Source organism: Mustela erminea, chromosome 14, assembly GCF_009829155.1.
Source record: "Mustela erminea isolate mMusErm1 chromosome 14, mMusErm1.Pri, whole genome shotgun sequence".
In the NCBI taxonomy this organism is placed as follows: Eukaryota; Metazoa; Chordata; class Mammalia; order Carnivora; family Mustelidae; genus Mustela; species Mustela erminea.
Window position 1 is genome coordinate 54,431,509 of NC_045627.1, and position 17,449 is coordinate 54,448,957.

At 37.0% G+C, this 17,449-nt stretch overlaps 1 long non-coding RNA gene across 1 annotated transcript in view; it reads right to left on the bottom strand.

Annotated features, from left to right (window-relative positions):
* Positions 1-8,981: 8,981 nt before the first annotated feature.
* The window catches only part of LOC116573554, a 33,418-nt gene continuing 24,950 nt past the window's right edge, over positions 8,982-17,449 (bottom strand). The window contains exon 3 of the long non-coding RNA XR_004278873.1: positions 8,982-9,013. This is a non-coding gene — a long non-coding RNA (uncharacterized LOC116573554). The remainder of the gene's footprint in view (positions 9,014-17,449) is intronic.

A 17,449-nucleotide genomic window follows, 5' to 3' on the forward strand; every position in this document is an offset into this window, starting at 1 on the left:
ATCCCACACTTCCTCAACCTTCCATCCTCAGTCCTTTTCATTTAATTACTCCCATTGCACCAGTGTTGTAATATTATCAAGACTTTCTGGCTCAGGAACTGTTTATTTTCTCATTATCTAGCAGCCTTCTCTTGTCCTCTGTTGTTTTTTTTTTTAATCCAGTTAAGATTCCACAGAACAATATTTCTATCACACTTGCCAATTTTCACAAGTCTCTTATTCTTCCATCTCACTTCTTGAAAAATCCCCCTCAGAATTAATGCATTTGTCCAACTTTTTTTGTGCTTATATTCCAGGTGCTAATCACTATTAGAGAAAAACCACAAAGCTGAACAATTTGGTGCCATTATAGTAGCTGCCAACATTTACTGAGAGTTTAATCTTTGCCAGGCATTATTCAAAGTACATTACATAGATTATCTCATCCTGCTTCCTACATCAGGCTGGAAAGTTGCCCAGAAATTCTGTTCTCAAACCTCTGAAATTCACTCTCTTCAGAAACTTTCTCTCCTACAGCTCAAAGAAGACAGAAGTCATCCATTAAGAACTTTGTACACATCATCCTTCACCTCTCAGTATCATTCAAAAGAGATGATTCCTCCCTTCTAATCCAAACACTCTCTTTGGCTTCCTTCACACCACACTCTGCTACTTTTTCTTCTACTCCTTTATCCCTTTTTTACTTACCTCCCATATTTCTTTTCTCACACTTTCTTTTAAATTTCGGTGACCCTTAAACTATTCACTCTGTCCTGAATCACCCTTTCTGGTGATCTCTTCCAATTCCATGCTTTCTATTACCATCTCTTTAGAAAAGGAGTCTCTAATCAGGTGTTCAGCCCAGATTTCTCTCCTACGTTCAGACTTACTCAGCATTTCCACTTGGATCTCATCAGTTCCTGTGAGCAAACAGAAACAAACTTCCCACATAAACATTCTTTTTCATTTTTATCTCTACTACCATCTTTTTTTTTTTTTTTTAGTATATGTGCTGCCAAAGCGAGCATTATCTCTACTACCATTGGCAACTCAGTCTGTACCCTCAACTCTCCTTCTCCCGCACTGTCCACCCCCACCCCTTCCAATCACTTAGTTCCATCCTACTGCTTCAGTATCTAAGAGAATTGCCAATATTTCTTCAGAACCACTACCATTACTGCCATGTAGATTACCAACTCTCACCTGCATGACGGCAAGAAACTTCTGACCTTCTCCCCTTCAGTTATATCTGTATAAATTTATTTCACCAAGTTCATGCCCACAAGTCTTTTCTCATGCTTACCAACACATATTTAAAATTTTTAGGATTGACTCCCCACCTTGAGCTCCCTTGGAACAAGTGTTATGTTTTGCTCCTATCTTGGTCTCCCCCAACACCTGTCCTGCCATGAGGTTGTTCTCCATAGTTTTCTGAAGGGGTGAATGGCCATTAAATAAATTAGATAATGATTTCATCAATTAATTAACAAGTAAATCAGTGTTATCTATGTTAAATTCCTTATGACTGACTCAATAAGCATATTTTATTTACCTACCATCATTAACATCAAGCACAAAATTGAAACGATAATCATTATTAAATATATTAAATGGGTGCATGCATCTCAGTTCCAATAATCCTAAAGCCTTTAGATACATTCTTGAATACAGTGGGTAATATTTTACTTCAATGAACCAGAAGGATCTATGAGTAAATTTGTTGGATTTCAGAAAGGCAGATACTCCCACATACCACCATCTTCATTTTATTTCCTACCTGGGGTTTTGTGACCTATAAAGGGGGTGAAAACGGGGCCCAAGTACCTTGACAGAGTGAGCTTAGAAGCCTGGCTTCTGGCAATGTTTCATCAAGCTGTGTCATGGATAAGCTATAGGGGCATGTCTAACAGGCATGGCCAACAGCAGGGGACTGGCTATGGTAATTCTCAGACTCTTGAGTTCAGAGGACACAATAAGTAGAAACAAGAGTGAAGAAGTAAGGCAAGAATGAAAGGACCTCAGAGGAGAGCCCAGGTACCCCAGATACAGTGGCCAGTGGACCTCAGGTCTAAGGTTCTGCCCTAAGGTAAATGTGCTCCAACACTTTCTGGCTCTTCTATTTCCACTCAGTTTTTCATAGTCCTGAAAGACAGATGTGATTGTTTGAATCAGGCTCCTCTCCCTGGAATCATTCAGCCATGGCCTGGAGCAGAGTGGATGATCCTATTCTTACCCTGCAAGAATTGTGAGCAACATCTACTTTCTATACTACACAACCAAGAAGAAGTTTTCTTTAAGTTTTAATTGAGACGTGCTTAATCAATTCAAGCCTAATTTCAGTGATGCAAATCTCACGTCTATTTTTACAAATAATTTGCAGGCCCTTTCTCTCTTGGTGCATTTAGTCTTCAACACACAGAATCATAGGCCAGATAAAGCAGTAGCAAATGAATATCAAAATTCTAGGTTCAATCAACGTCTGAGAGGCAGTTATATAAAACAGGATGAGAGCAAAGACTGCTCTGACAGGAGGTGAAGAAAGGACTGGGCTTGCTGTCTCATTCAGCACGGAAATGGGCAGAGTTGGGCGACTGGGAGTCTGAACTGTCCCTCACACACGCGTATCTACAGCAATAAAGAATCTAGGGCATTAGCAAGTGACACCAGATCAGCCTGCACCATTTAGCTCTGACATGCCTGAGTGTGAACTCTCCATAAAGTGCCACAGTGCAGAGAGAACAAGAGTGATAGGGGACCCAGTGACCTCCCCAAATCACACACACTGCCCATCCCTGAAGGATGCTGGGAGTCCTGGGCCTCTCGGCAGAACACAGATTTAATGTACCTCAAGGGATCTACTCCCACACAGCAGTGTAGAAATGTTTGGAAAAGGAGAGCTTTGTGCTGAGCCTCCTGACAGATGTATTACATCAATGGCAGTCCTGCCTGGGGACTTCCCTCCCCAGTCTGTACTTAGAAGGGCAGACATTGTCTGTCTGGAGTCACCCATTCCAGGAATTTGGTCACAACCACAGACTTCCAATTTGTAATAACTGTCACTGATTATTCCATGGCCATGCAAAAGAGCCCAAACGCACGTGGTACAATTTCTTTGGATAAAAACCTATGATGTCTCAGGGAAAGTGAAATATTTTACCAAAATGCATTATTCGGCAATTACCACCTTGGCTTACTCTGAGATTCTCAGCCCAAGATTTGAAGAGTACTTGGTAATGAGCAAGGTGGCTTTCATCCTCCAACCTAACGTTGTACTTTTCTGTGAGACAGGGCCAGCAAGCATTCAGGGGTTTATCCAGTCAGTGAGCAAACATTGAGTAAGATTTGCCTCACTGGTTCTTAGATGAAATGAAATCATGATTGCAGTTTCCTTCCTAGCTCAGCATGTCCTTTGTCCTAATACAGGGTCCAACACTTTAGTTTAACTCATCCTAAGGAGACAATCAACATGTTGTCTACGTTTTAAAAAAGGCAGAGTCAAGAAAATTCTACCCGTGTTATTTTGTTTGTTTATCAAATTCAAATAGAACTGACTCTATTAAAAGACAAATATATTGAAAACCACAGCATTCAAAATTAAGTAAAATTTTAACAAAAAGAAGACGAGTAGACAGAGGAAGAGATGAAGATATAGGAACAGCAAGGGAGAAGGAGGAGGAGGTGAAAGAGAAGGAAACAGTATGGAAACAGTAGCTGAAGAGAAAACTGTGGGAGGTTTACTCCAAGGAAACAAAGAAGAAAAAAAATTAATCATAAGAAACACAGAGGAAGACAAGTAAAGAAATGAGAGAGAATAACAGAGGCAAATAGGAGAGAAATGGAAATCTAACATAAAAATAATTAGTATACCTAAGTAAATTCTAGAAAGCAAATTGCAAGATACAAAATGTATCCAGACACAAATAGATATTTCTCTTAATGAAAGAAAATATAAATATAATACAAAGTCTTACTATGCCCCCCAAAAATATATAGGATTAAAAAAATCAAGATTTGCCCAATAAAGAATCATAGATTTATTGAGAAAGTAAAAACTGGTATCCTAAAAAGAAAACTATTCACTGACTATAGTCTTCTCCTCAGCATTTCTATAGAACACAATGAAACTGTAGAATTTTGAGGGTAAAAGTGTGACTCAGGAGCTCTACTACTTCCCAAGTTGTCATATGTCTAGATTAACAGCAATAGAAATGTATCTAAGATAGTTAAGTCATCCAAATGTAGATGATCCATGAAACCTCCTGATAACTATTACAGAAAACATAATCCATCAAAAGCATATTAATCAAAAGTAAGTATTAATCAATTGGGAACATAATTATTAAATAACTTACAGTAAACATTCAACCTACTTAAACTTAAAATTAAATATATTAGAACTTACATTTTAAACAACTTAACTGAATCCAAAAACAAAGCTCAAAAATATTTACAGAAAGACAAAAATATCTAGCATCTAACAAGGTATATCTGGTATCCAATTAAAAAATTACCAGACATGAAAAATACAACCCACAGTGAGGAGAAAAATCAATGAACTGAAACTAACCAAGAAATGAAACAGATGACTTATTTGCCAGACTAGATCATCTTAAAAAAGTAATGACTGATTTCCATATGCTCAAAAACATGGAATATTGAACATATTAAGTAAAGATATGGAGCATATAAAACTGACCAAAATAAATTTAACCTCTATAAATGAAAACTACAAAGTGTGAGATAAAAAATACACAAAACAAAACTGATAGCAAATTAAACATTGCAAAAGAAAAGATTAGTGAACATGAACACACAGAAATAGAAACCATTCAAAGTGAAATAGAAATAGAAACCAAAGTGAAACAGAAAAATAGAATTTTTAAAAATGAAAAGAGCATTAGCAAACTGTGGGAATATTTCAAGAAGATAAATATAAATGTAAATTGAGTCCCTGAAGGAGTCACTAGCAGACTGAAAAAATATTGAAGAATTGCTGGAAATGTTCCAAAGGTGAGGAAAATTATAAACCCACAAATCCAAAAACCTCCATTAACCCGAAAAAAAGGAAACATGAAAAAGACCACAGCAGTGAGGTCACCTTCTACCCCCTACCCAGTATGAGTGAGTTAGTGTGAGTCAGCTCAGCACTCCCAATTCCCTACTCCTGGTATCATCAGAGCCCAGTGGGGAGCTGACCCTCTAGATGCAGCCAGCATCCTGGAGACTGAAGAAGACAATGTGAAACAGGACTAAACAAGATTCTGTTTCTCCCCTGTGTGCTGCCAGTAGGGCCAAGTAGGGAGTTAGACTCCACCCTGACCTAGCTGATGCTTCCTCCCTCTCTCTCCACAGTGTTCACCGAGCCCAGAGCTAGCCCAGCCTCCTCTCCCATGCAGCATCAACGAGGTGGAACTTATTGGTCAGAGGCAGAGTAAGTTGGTACATCCCTCCTTCCACCTTCCTCCCTGGTTCAGCAGATCTCAGTAGAAAGGAGCGGAGCTTCCTTACCCATCCTGTAGCAGTCAAAGCAGTTGTCAGCCCTTCACTCCTCCCTCCCTGGTGTCAGATACCCAGAAAGGACCTGAGCTTACACCTCCCCTCAGAGGCAATAAGTTGGTGAGAGGACGGTGTCAGCAGGACCTCGGGGTAAGCTGAACCTCAGGTCAGTCATTTGCTGTGTATTAGTGCTCTACTTCTGCTGAGGCTGTGTTAGCAGTACCCAGCAGGAAACGTGGTAAATTCACCCACCCAACCCAAATGCTACCCCTCAAAAAGGGGATTACCTGCTAAAACAAAATTAAATAAAACCCAGAGTTTCATAATATAATATCTAAAATATTTGGAATACAATTGAAAAATCACTTATACCCAGGGCAAAGAATATCCCAACTTGAATGGGAGGTAACACAGAACAACATTCAAATAAATCAGATGTGAGAATTATCTGACTAGGATATTTGAGCAAATACCATAAAAATGCTTCTATCAGCAATGACCAATTCTCTTGAAAAAAAAATGAAAAATAGAAGATCTCAACAAATAAATAGAAGGTATAAAGATTTTTTTAAAAATAGCAATTATAGAACTAATGCACTGTATTAGTCTGCTTGAGCTACCATAGCAAAATACCACTTGTGTGATATTAAGTCACTGGATAACTCAACAAAAATTTATTTTCTCAGTTCTGGAGGCTAGAAGACTAAGATCAAAGTGCTGGAACATTCTGTTTCTGGGGAGAACTCCCTTCCTGGCTTACAGACAGCCACCATCTCACAGGTTTCCTCCCATGCCCTTTGTACATGCTCAGAGGGAGAGAGAGAGCCTCAGTATCCCTCACTCATCTTATATGAACACCAGTTCTTTTGAATTAGATTCCACACGTAAGATTCCAATTTAACCTTAGTAGCCTTTAAAAGGCCCTGTCTAGGGGCGCCTGGGTGGCTCAGTGGGTTAAAGCCTCTGCCTTCAGCTCAGGTCATGATCCCAGGGTCCTGGAATCGAGCCCCACATCGGGCTCTCTGCTCGGCAGGGAGCCTGCTTTCCACCCCCGCCCCTCTGCCTGCCTCTCTGCCTACTTGTGATCTCTGTCTGTCAAATTAATAAATAAAATCTTAAAAAAAAAAAAGGCCCTGTCTACACGTACAGTCAGTCACACTTGGAGTTGGGGATTCAATATATGAATTTTGTAGGAACACAACTCTGTCCATAATATGCAATAACTAAAATAAAAAACTGACTGGATAGGTTCAATAGTGGAGTGGAGTTTTCAGAGGATAGAATAGTGGATTTGAGTAATTTACCCAATCTGAGCAATAGAGAGAGAATAGTTCAAATAAGTAAACACAGTCTCAGAGACCTGTAGAACAATAACAAAAGAGTTAATTTTTATCAAGGGAGTTGCAAAAAAAAAAAAAAAAAAGGTGAGCAATTGGACTAAAAGAGTATTTGTCAAAATAATGGATAAAAATTTCCCAAAGATGAAAAAAAATCTACTGATGTAAGAAACTGAGTGAAATCCAAGTTGAATAAACTCAGAAAAATCCATACCTTGACATATCATCATAACTGAATTTCCAAAATCTAAAAGACAAAGAAAAAAAAACTTGAAAAACAGCCAGAGAATAAGGATACATTATTCATAAGGGATCACCAATTTGAGTGACAGTGAAATTCTCACCTGGAACATGGAGACCAGAGGAAGAGGCACGACATTTTTCAAATTTTGAAAGGAAAATATAATCAACTCTTGACTCCACATCTGGCTAAAACCTCTTTTTGGAAGGAAGGACACATAAAGAAATTCTCCAATAAAGAAAAACTAAGAGGATTCATCATTAGCAAGTCTATCTTTAGAGAATGTATAAAGGAAGTTTTCTAAGCAGAAAGGAAAATATAACAGAACTTAAAAAGACAGACAGAGAGGGAAAGAATATCCGAATGGTTGAAAGAAGGCCAAATATAATTTTCATGAGTTTAAGTCATATTTGATAGGTAAATCAAAGATTATAACACTTTCTGATGCAGTATATGTAATAGAAATGCTTAAGACAATCATATTTAAGAATAGGGAAGGATAAAAGGACCTAACGAAAATAAGGTTTCTGGGACACCTGGGTGGCTCAGTAGGTTAAGTGGCTGCCTTCGGCTCAGGTCATGGTCTCAGGATTCTGGGATTGAGTCACACATCGAGTCCCTGCTCAGCAGGGAGCCTGCTTCTGCCTCTGCTTCTTCCCCTGCTTGTTCTCTCTCTCTTTCTCTCTATCTCGCACGCACGCGCACTCTGACAAATAAATAAAATTGTTGAAACAAAGAAAGAAAGAAAGAGAAAAGAAGGTCTCTGCTGTCATTTGAACTAGTAAAAGAGTAAACTATTGCATAGATATGTTGTCACACCTACAGCAAACTTTAAGAAAACTAGTTTTTAAAAAGCAGGAGCAGCTACATTCAAAATACATAAAATAATAAGAAATCAGCATTAGAAAGACAACAGAAAAACCTCCAAACACTTGTAAATTCTCTCTGCCTACTTGTGGTCTCTGTCTGTAAAATAAATAAATAAAATCTTAAAAGAATAAAAAGAATTTTTACACTATGACCAAGTAGAACTTACACCATAAAATATGAAGCAGGCTCAACATTTGAAAAATCAATCAGTATAATCCACATATCAACAGGCTAAAGAGAAAAAGTTATATCATCATACCTACTGATACAGAAGGAGCTTTTGACAAAATCCAAAGCCATCATAAAAAAAGAAAAAATCCAAATCCACAATCATGATAAACATCTCAGCACACTAGATGAAGGGGAGTTACCTCAACTTGTTATAGAGCATCCACAACACCAATAAGAACATCACACTTAATAGTGAAAGATTGAATGCTTTACTTCTAATATCAGGAATAGAGTGAGGATGTCCTCTCTCCCCAGACTTGTTAAACAAAGTAATAGAAGTCATGGCCAGCATTATGAGAAAGAATATAAAAAGCATACAAATTGAAAAGTAAGAGTTAAAACCATTATTTGCTGATAACTGATAATGTGTACATAGAAAACCCTAAGGAACCTACCAAAAATATAAAATAAAATAATCCCTAAAACTGAGTTCAGCAAAGTTAAATGATAAAAGACCAACACACAAAAATAAATCACATTTCTATTTACAAAAAATGAACACATGGAAACTGAAATGAAAGGAACTATATAATTGACATTTCTCCAAATATGAAATATATAGGTACAATTCTAACAAAACATGTACAGAATCTGTCTCCTAAAACTCACAAAATGTGGCAAAATAAATAAAAGAAGACCTAAATAAATAGAGACACAACATATTAATCTATTGGAAGACTCAATATAGTAAAGATTTCAATATTCCCCAAATTAATCTCTAGATTTAATGCGATTTCCATCAAAATTACAGCAAGATTTTAAAATAAAACAAACCTGGGACACTTGGGTAGCTCAGCTGATTAAGCATCCAACGCTTGATCCCATTCAGGGTCTTGGTCTCAGGGTCATAAGATCAAGCCTTGCACATAATAAAAATAAAAAGTCTTGTCATTTGCAATGATGCAGATGGAACTAGAGGTTATTATGCTAAGCAAAATAAGTCAGAGAACAAGTACCATATGATTTCACTCTTATGTGAAATTAAAGAAACAAAACAGATGAACATAGGGAAAGCGAAAGAAAAATAAAGTTAGATGAAAATTGAGAGGAAGCAAACCATAAGAGATGCTGAACTCTAGGAAACAAATGGAGGGTTGCTGGAGGGGAGGTCGGTGGGGGGATGGAGTAATTGGGTGATGGGCATTAAGGAGGGCACATGATGTGATGAGCACTGGGTGTTATATCCAACTGACGAATCACTAAATTCTTCTTCTGAAACGACTATAAAAATAGTTAAATAAAATAAGACAAATTTATCTAAAATTTATATGGAAAGGCAAGAACCTAGAGTAGTGAAACCAATTTTGAAAAAGGATAAGTAAATGGGAGAAATCACCCTATCCATTGTTAACACTTACTATACAATTACAGTAAATAAGAAAGTTGGTATTAGCAGAGATAGACACTTATATCAATGGAACCTAGAAGTAGACCCATGCAAATATGCCCAATAGATCTTTGACAGAGGTAAAAAGCAATTCAAAAGACAATAGGGTAATTCTAACAAAAGACAATAGGGTCACTGGACATTAATGGGGGGGAGGGGCAGAAGCCCCTAAACTTTATGCCTTGTACAAATGTTATTCCAAATGAACCATAAACTTAAATGTAGAACTATAAAATTTTTAGGGGGGGGGGGAACAGGAGAAAGCCTTTGGAAACTTGAGTTGTTAACACTTGACCCTAAAAGTACAGTCCAGAAAATGCAAAAAAATTGATAAAGTGGACCTCATCAAAAGTAAAAATCTTGTTGCTCTGCAAAAGTCTGTATGAAGAAGGTAAAAGCACAAGCTATGGGCTGGGAGAAAATATTTCCAAACCACATACCCAACTGGAGACTAGTATCTAGACTATATAAAGAACTCTCAAAACTCAATAGTCAAGATCAATCCAACTAGAAAACAGGCAAAAAAAGTGAGACATTTCACAGAAAAGGATTATCTTCTGATCCAGGGATTATACTCTTGACCATTTATCCCAAAGAAATTTATCCCAGGTTTATGTTTACAAAATCTGCACACAAATGTTCACAGCAGCTTTATATGTAATAACCATAACTGGAAACAATTCAAGTGTCTTTTAATGGGTGAATACTGAAACAAACTAGCACATCCAAACCACAGAATACTACTCAGCAACAAAGAAGAATGAACTATTGACACATGTAACAACTTGGGTGGAACTCCAGGGCCTTATGATGAATGAAGAAAACCATTCTCAAAAGGTTACACACTGTATGGTTCCATTTATATCACATTCTTGAAATGACAAAATTACAGAGATGAAGAACAGATTAGTGGTTGTCAGGCCCTGGGAAGGAGAATAGGAAAGGAGGCAGCTGTGAAGTAAAAGATTAGCTTAAGAGATCTTTGTGATGGGCTGTCTGTATCTTTTTTTTTTATAAACATATATTTTTATCCCCAGGGGTACAGGTCTGTGAATCGCCAGGTTTACACACTTCACAGCACTCACCAAAGCACATACCCTCCCCAATGTCTATAACCCCGCCCCCCTTCTCCCAACCCCCCTCCCCCCAGCAACCCTCAGTTTGTTTTGTGAGATTAAGAGTCACTTATGGTTTGTCTCCCTCTCAATCCCATCTTGTTTCATTGATTCTTCTCCTACCCACTTAAGCCCCCATGTTGCATCACCACTTCCTCATATCAGGGAGATCATATGATAGTTGTCTTTCTCTGCTTGACTTATCTCGCTAAGCATGATACACTCTAGTTCCATCCACGTTGTCACAAATGGCAAGATTTCATTTCTTTTGATGGCTGCATAGTATTCCATTGTGTATATATACCACATCTTCTTGATCCATTCATCTGTTGATGGACATCTAGGTTCTTTCCATAGTTTGGCAATTGTGGACATTGCTGCTATAAACATTCGGGTGCACGTGCCCCTTCAGATCACTATGTTTGTATCTTTAGGGTAAATACCCAGTAGTGCAATTGCTGGGTCATAGGGCAGTTCTATTTTCAACATTTTGAGGAACCTCCATGCTGTTTTCCAGAGTGGTTGCACCAGCTTGCATTCCCACCAACAGTATAGGAGGGTTCCCCTTTCTCCGCATCCTCGCCAGCATCTGTCATTTCCTGACTTGATTTTAGCCATTCTGACTGGTGTGAGGTGATATCTCATTGTGGTTTTGATTTGTATTTCCCTGATGCCGAGTGATATGGAGCACTTTTTCATGTGTCTGTTGGCCATCTGGATGTCTTCTTGGCAGAAATGTCTGTTCATGTCCTCTGCCCATTTCTTGATTGGATTATTTGTTCTTTGGGTGTTGAGTTTGCTAAGTTCTCTATAGATTTTGGACACTAGTCCTTTATCTGATATGTCGTTTGCAAATATCTTCTCCCATTCTGTCAGTTGTCTTTTGATTTTGTTAACTGTTTCCTTTGCTGTGCAAAAGCTTTTGATCTTGATGAAATCCCAATAGTTCATTTTTGCCCTTGCTTCCCTTGCCTTTGGCGATGTTCCTAGGAAGATGTTGCTGCGGCTGAAGGGATATTGAAAAAGAAAGCCAAAGTTGGTGGCATCGCAATTCCAGACTTCAAGCTCTATTACAAAGCTATCATCATCAAGACAGCATGGTACTGGCACAAAAACAGACACACAGATCAATGGAACAGAATAGAGAGCCCAGAAATAGACTCTATGGTCAACTAATCTTCGACAAAGCAGGAAAGAATGTCCAATGGAAAAAAGATAGCCTCTTCAATAATTGGTGTTGGGAAAATTGGACAGCCACATGCAGAAAAATGAAATTGGACCATTTCCTTACACCACACACGAAAATAGACTCAAAATGGATGAAGGACCTCAATGTGCAAAAGGAATCCATCAAAATCCTTGAGGAGAACACAGGCAGCAACCTCTTCGACCTCAGCCGCAGCAACATCTTCCTAGGGCTGTCTGCATCTTAATGTGGGGGTGATAACAAAAATCTACACTTGCAATAAAACTGCCTAGAACTACACACATACACACACACATGCACATACACACACGCACACAAATGAAATCATAGATCTGGTAAAATCTGAATAAGGTCAATGGTGGTATCAATGTCAATTTCCTGGTTGTGAATTTGTACAATAGTTATGCAAGATGTTATCACTGGGGAAACAGTGAAGGTTTTATGGATCTCTCTGTGTTATTTCTTAAATTAGAATATCAATTATCTCAAAAATAAAACGCTCAGCAAATTAGTAATAGAAAGGACTTCCTCAATCTGATAAAAGCCCTCTACAAAAGACCACAGCTAACCTCACACTTAATGGTAAGAGACTGAATACTTCCTCCAAGTTGCAAAATAAGACACATGCTCTTAATACTCTTTTTTCTTTCTTTCTTTCTTTCTTTCTTTCTTTCTTTTTTTCTTTCTTTCTTTCTTTCTTTCTTTCTTTCTTCCTGACAAATAAGAATTGTATGTATTTAAGCTGTGCAATGTGATGTTTTGATGTGTATATACATTTTGTAATGGTTACTACAACCAAACTAATTACCATATCCATCACCTTCCTTTTTTTTTTAATCCAACGTCAAGAAGGAAGTTCTAACCAAGACAGTGAGGCAAGAAAAAGAAACAAAAGACATCCAGCTTGGAAGGGAAGAAGTAAAACTATATTTATGTGCAGATGATACCATTATCTATACATAAAATCCTGTAGAAGCTATAAAAAGATATTAGAACTAGTATGAAAGGCTAACAAATTGCAGGATAGAAGATTAATACACAAAAATCAAATGTAGGGGCACCTGGGTGGCTCAGTGGGTTGGGTCTCTGCCTTCGGCTCAGGTCATGATCTCGGGGTCCTGGGATCGAGCCCTGCATCAGGCTCTCTGCTCAGTGGGGAGCCTGCTTCCCCCTCTCTCTCTCTGTCTGCTGTTCTGCCTACCTGTGATCTCTTTCTGTCAAATAAATAAATAAATAAATAAAATGTATTTCTACATGCTAACAATGAAAAGTCAGAAATTGAAATTTTAAAATTAATAGTATTAACAATAACAACACAAAATATGAAATACATAGGTAAATATCTAGTAAAAGATGTGCAAGACCTATACACTAAAATCTACAAAATGATGCTCAGAAAAATTATAAAAGACTAAATAAACAGAGGACTATACTGTTAAGATAAAAATTGTCTCCAAGTTGATCTACAGATCCAATGCAATCCTAATCAAAATCGCAGCAGAGAATTTTGTAGAAATTATCAAACTGATTCTAATATTTCAAGTGGAAATGTGAAGGACCTGGAACAGACCAAAAAATCCACAAGACAATAAGTTTGCAGGTCTAATATCACCTGATTTCAAGACTTATCAAAGCACAGTAACCAAGATAGTGTGGAATTGGCATAAAGACAAATTGATCAGTGGAGTAGAATCTAAGGTCCAAAAATAGCCCTACACATTTATGAACTTCAAGAAGGGTGCAAAGAAAATTCAGTGGCAAAGGATAATCTTTTCAACAAATAGTACTGAGGGAAAAAAGATAATCTATATTTTTAAATGACATTTAACCCATACCTTGCATTGTACATAAAAAAATTAACTTAAAATGAGCCATAGATGTGTGTGTGTGTGTGTGTGTGTGTGTGTGTGTAGAGAGAGAGAGAGAGTCAAATATTATAATTCTAGAGGAAAACAGGAGAAAACCACAGTGACCTTATATTGGGCAAAGACAGTTCAGATACGATAGCAAGAAATGATCTACAAAAAGTTATTGATAAATTGGACTTCATTAAAATTAAGAACTTCAGCTCTTTCAAATACACAATTAAGAGAATTAAAAGGCAAGTCATGGAAGAAAATAATTGCATAATAATTAAATATTTGCACCCAAAACACATAAAGACCTCTCAAAACTCAACAATAAGAAACCAAACAACCCAAGAAAAATGGGCAAAACATTTTAACAGATCTCTTACCAAAGAAGATAGGTGGGTGGCAAACAAACACATGAAAAAATGCCTAACGTCATTACTCATTTGGAAAATAAAAAATAAAATCACGAGACCCCTACCTACACACCTATTAGAATCTCTGAAACTAAAAAGACACCAAGTGTTGGCAAGGATGCCAAGCAACTAAAATTCTCATATACTGCTGTTGGTATTGTAAAATGGCCCAACTGCTCTGGAAAATAGGTTTGCAGTTTCTTAAAACATTATACCTACTATATGATGCAACCATGCCCCATGGTTATCTTTCCAAGAAAAATAAAAGCTCATGTCTATACAAAATTCACCAAAAATGTCCCTAGTGGATTTATTTGTAACAGCCTAATACTGAAAAAGACCTAAATGACATCAACAAAAGAATGAATAAACAATTGTGTTGAACAATAAGGGGGTTAGAGAGACCAACCCTCTGCACAATTGAAAATTCATGTATAACTTTTGACTCCCAAAAAAAGCTTAACTACTAATAGCCTACTCTTGACCAGAAGCCTTAACAACAACATAAGCAGTCAATTAACACATATTTTATTAATACAGAGTAATCTTGCACTAAAGGACCCTAGAGAAAAGACAATGCTATTGAGGAAAAAATAAATATATTTATAGTAGTGTCCTTTTTGTATATATGTGGACCTACCCAGTTCAAATCTAGACTGTTCAAGGGTCAACTATATATCCGTACAACAGAATACATTCAGAAATAAATAGCAGTTAACTATTGATACACATGGAAACATAAATAAATCTCAAAATAATTATACTATGAAAGGAGCCAAGCAAAAAGCTTACATACTAAATGGCTCCATTTATATAAAATCTAGAATATACAAATTAGTCTGTAGTGACAGGAAAGAAATCAGTTGTCATCTGAAGAGGGGGCCAGGGCGGAACAAGAAGTAAAGATTACCAGAAGATACAAGGAAACTCTTAGGGGTGAGTGATACACTCATTACCTTAATTGCTGTGATGGTTTCACAGACATATATCAAAACTTTTCAAAGTGTACATTTGAAACATGTACAACTTACCTATTGAAGTATACCATAATAAGAGAAAATAAAGAAAGATAATTAAATATAATTAACTTAGGTAATTAGAGTTTCCATTCTTTAAAGGAATACCCTCTCAATGTAAAAATATTAATAATTTACAATGGTACCAAGGAGCAAAACTTCTAGAACATGGAATAACAAATTGGGGCATGACAGGCAGTGAGTAATAATTATATATCCTCATTTCTTCACCTTAAGTGACAATATTTATTTCTATAAATAATAGAGTAATAGTAATTTATTTCTAAAATTGAATATTGAGCAAAACATTTAATAATTCTGTTAAAAATTTTAAAAGTAGATTTAAGGTTATTACCTACTATTATAAATGTAGAACCAAAAAAAAAAAATGCTATACCTTCCAAATTAAAAAAGTAAACATAGAACATGTTGCAAACTTAAAAACTAAGGGTAAATCAATAAAGCATAGTATAAGCTCCATTTAACAAATGGAGTTAGTGTCAGTTAAGTGTCCAGCTCTCAGTTTCTGCTCAGGTCTCATCTCACGGTCCTGAAATCAGGGTCCACATGGGGCTCTGTGCCCAGGGCAGAGTCTCTTTGGGTTTCTCCCTCTCTCTCCCTCTGTCCCTCCTGCTCTTGCTTACTTGCTCTCTTTCAAATAAACAAACAAAATCCTTTTTTAAAAATGAGTAATTCAAAGATTCAAATACTTGTTTTAACAGTAGTTCACATCTTTGAAGAAAAGCAAATACTTTTAGATATTTTCAAATGTAATTATTTCTAATCTGTGAAAAAAGAAACCTAAAACAGAGTACCTCCAGTAGTTAGAGATGGGGATTTGTATGGGGCACCTGGGTGGCTCAGCGGGTTAAAGCCTCTGTCTTCAGCTTGGGTCATGATCCCAGGGTCCTGGGATTGAGCCCCGCATCTTGCTGTTTGCTCAGCAGGGAGCCTGCTTCCTCCTCTCTCTCTGCCTGCCTCTCTGCCTACTTGTGATCTCTCTCTCTATGTCAAATAAATAAATAAAATCTTTTAAAAAAAGAAATGGGGATTTGTATGAACACATGTGTCCCAGAAAGTGAGAGTTGGAAATGCACATACACAAAAAGTAAGGGAAGGAAGAATACAGGTACCCCCATTACACCAATACATTGATGGTGCAAATCTCCATTTGTTGACCCAGAAAGAGGTTCACAACATAGCACTGAGTTTTAAAAGCAGGTCAAACAATAGCTGTTTTAACGTGATACCACTCACTTAAGAGTTTTGGCGTATGTGTCAATGGCCATAAAGAAATATCAAAACAAATGCTGATCTGAGTGTAAACAATGACCACCTTACGCTATTGGGTCTAGAGATTTTTAGCGATGGGCTTCTATCATCTTGCAATGAAGCAATAACATTATTTTTAAAGCATTTATATGCAAATGAGAAATTCATGCTATCGAGAGTGTGGTTAATGAGTTGCATGCATTGTAGTAATACAAGTCTTGATAATGTAATTTGACAGAAGCTATTAAAATTTAAAGTGTGTATATGCATTGGTCAGGGGTCTTTTTCATGAAGACTTGAATATGTTGGGAGAGTGAAAGCGACTACACAAAGTGGTAAAGATCTATTTGAATTGAACTAGAACTGATGTCCATGATTTATTGTTTAGGTGACAGGGGTCCATTTATTTAATGTTAGGTGACAGAAACAAATAAAATAATGTCTTCACTTTCTATTTTTTTTTTATTAAAAAAATTCCTTTATCTCTATATAACTTTCAGATCACTAAGAAAAACATGGAGGGATGCATAGCAATGCCTTAACATCAGCTACCTCTGTGGTGTGAGTCTAGGGGAAGGAATGGGCATTATTAACTTTTTATTCATGCACATTTGTATTGTATGAATTGAGCTTGAATACATATTACTCTTTATCATCTAAAAAAATGAAATTTGAAAGCAGATTTCAACAATATGAGGCAATAATCTTTAAAGTTCTCTTCAGAATGCTAGTTTCTCTGTCCTTCTGTTTTCATCTCTCATTTTCCAGTATTCAATGCACCCTACAGCTAATTACTTTATGCACCTGCCCTCAGTTCATCCCTCGGTCATAGAAGAAGCACTCAGTATCCCAGCCCACCCTCTCTGCCAGGACATGAGGAACAGCTGGAGAAGCTCTCAGCAGAGCATGGTAGATGAAAGCAAACAGAAGAGCTCATCACACCTTAATTAAATAATGCTAATTAGGGCACTGACAGGCCCTACTTAACCACTTTCTGGAAATGAATATGCTGTTGGAAAAATGAGTGGAGAT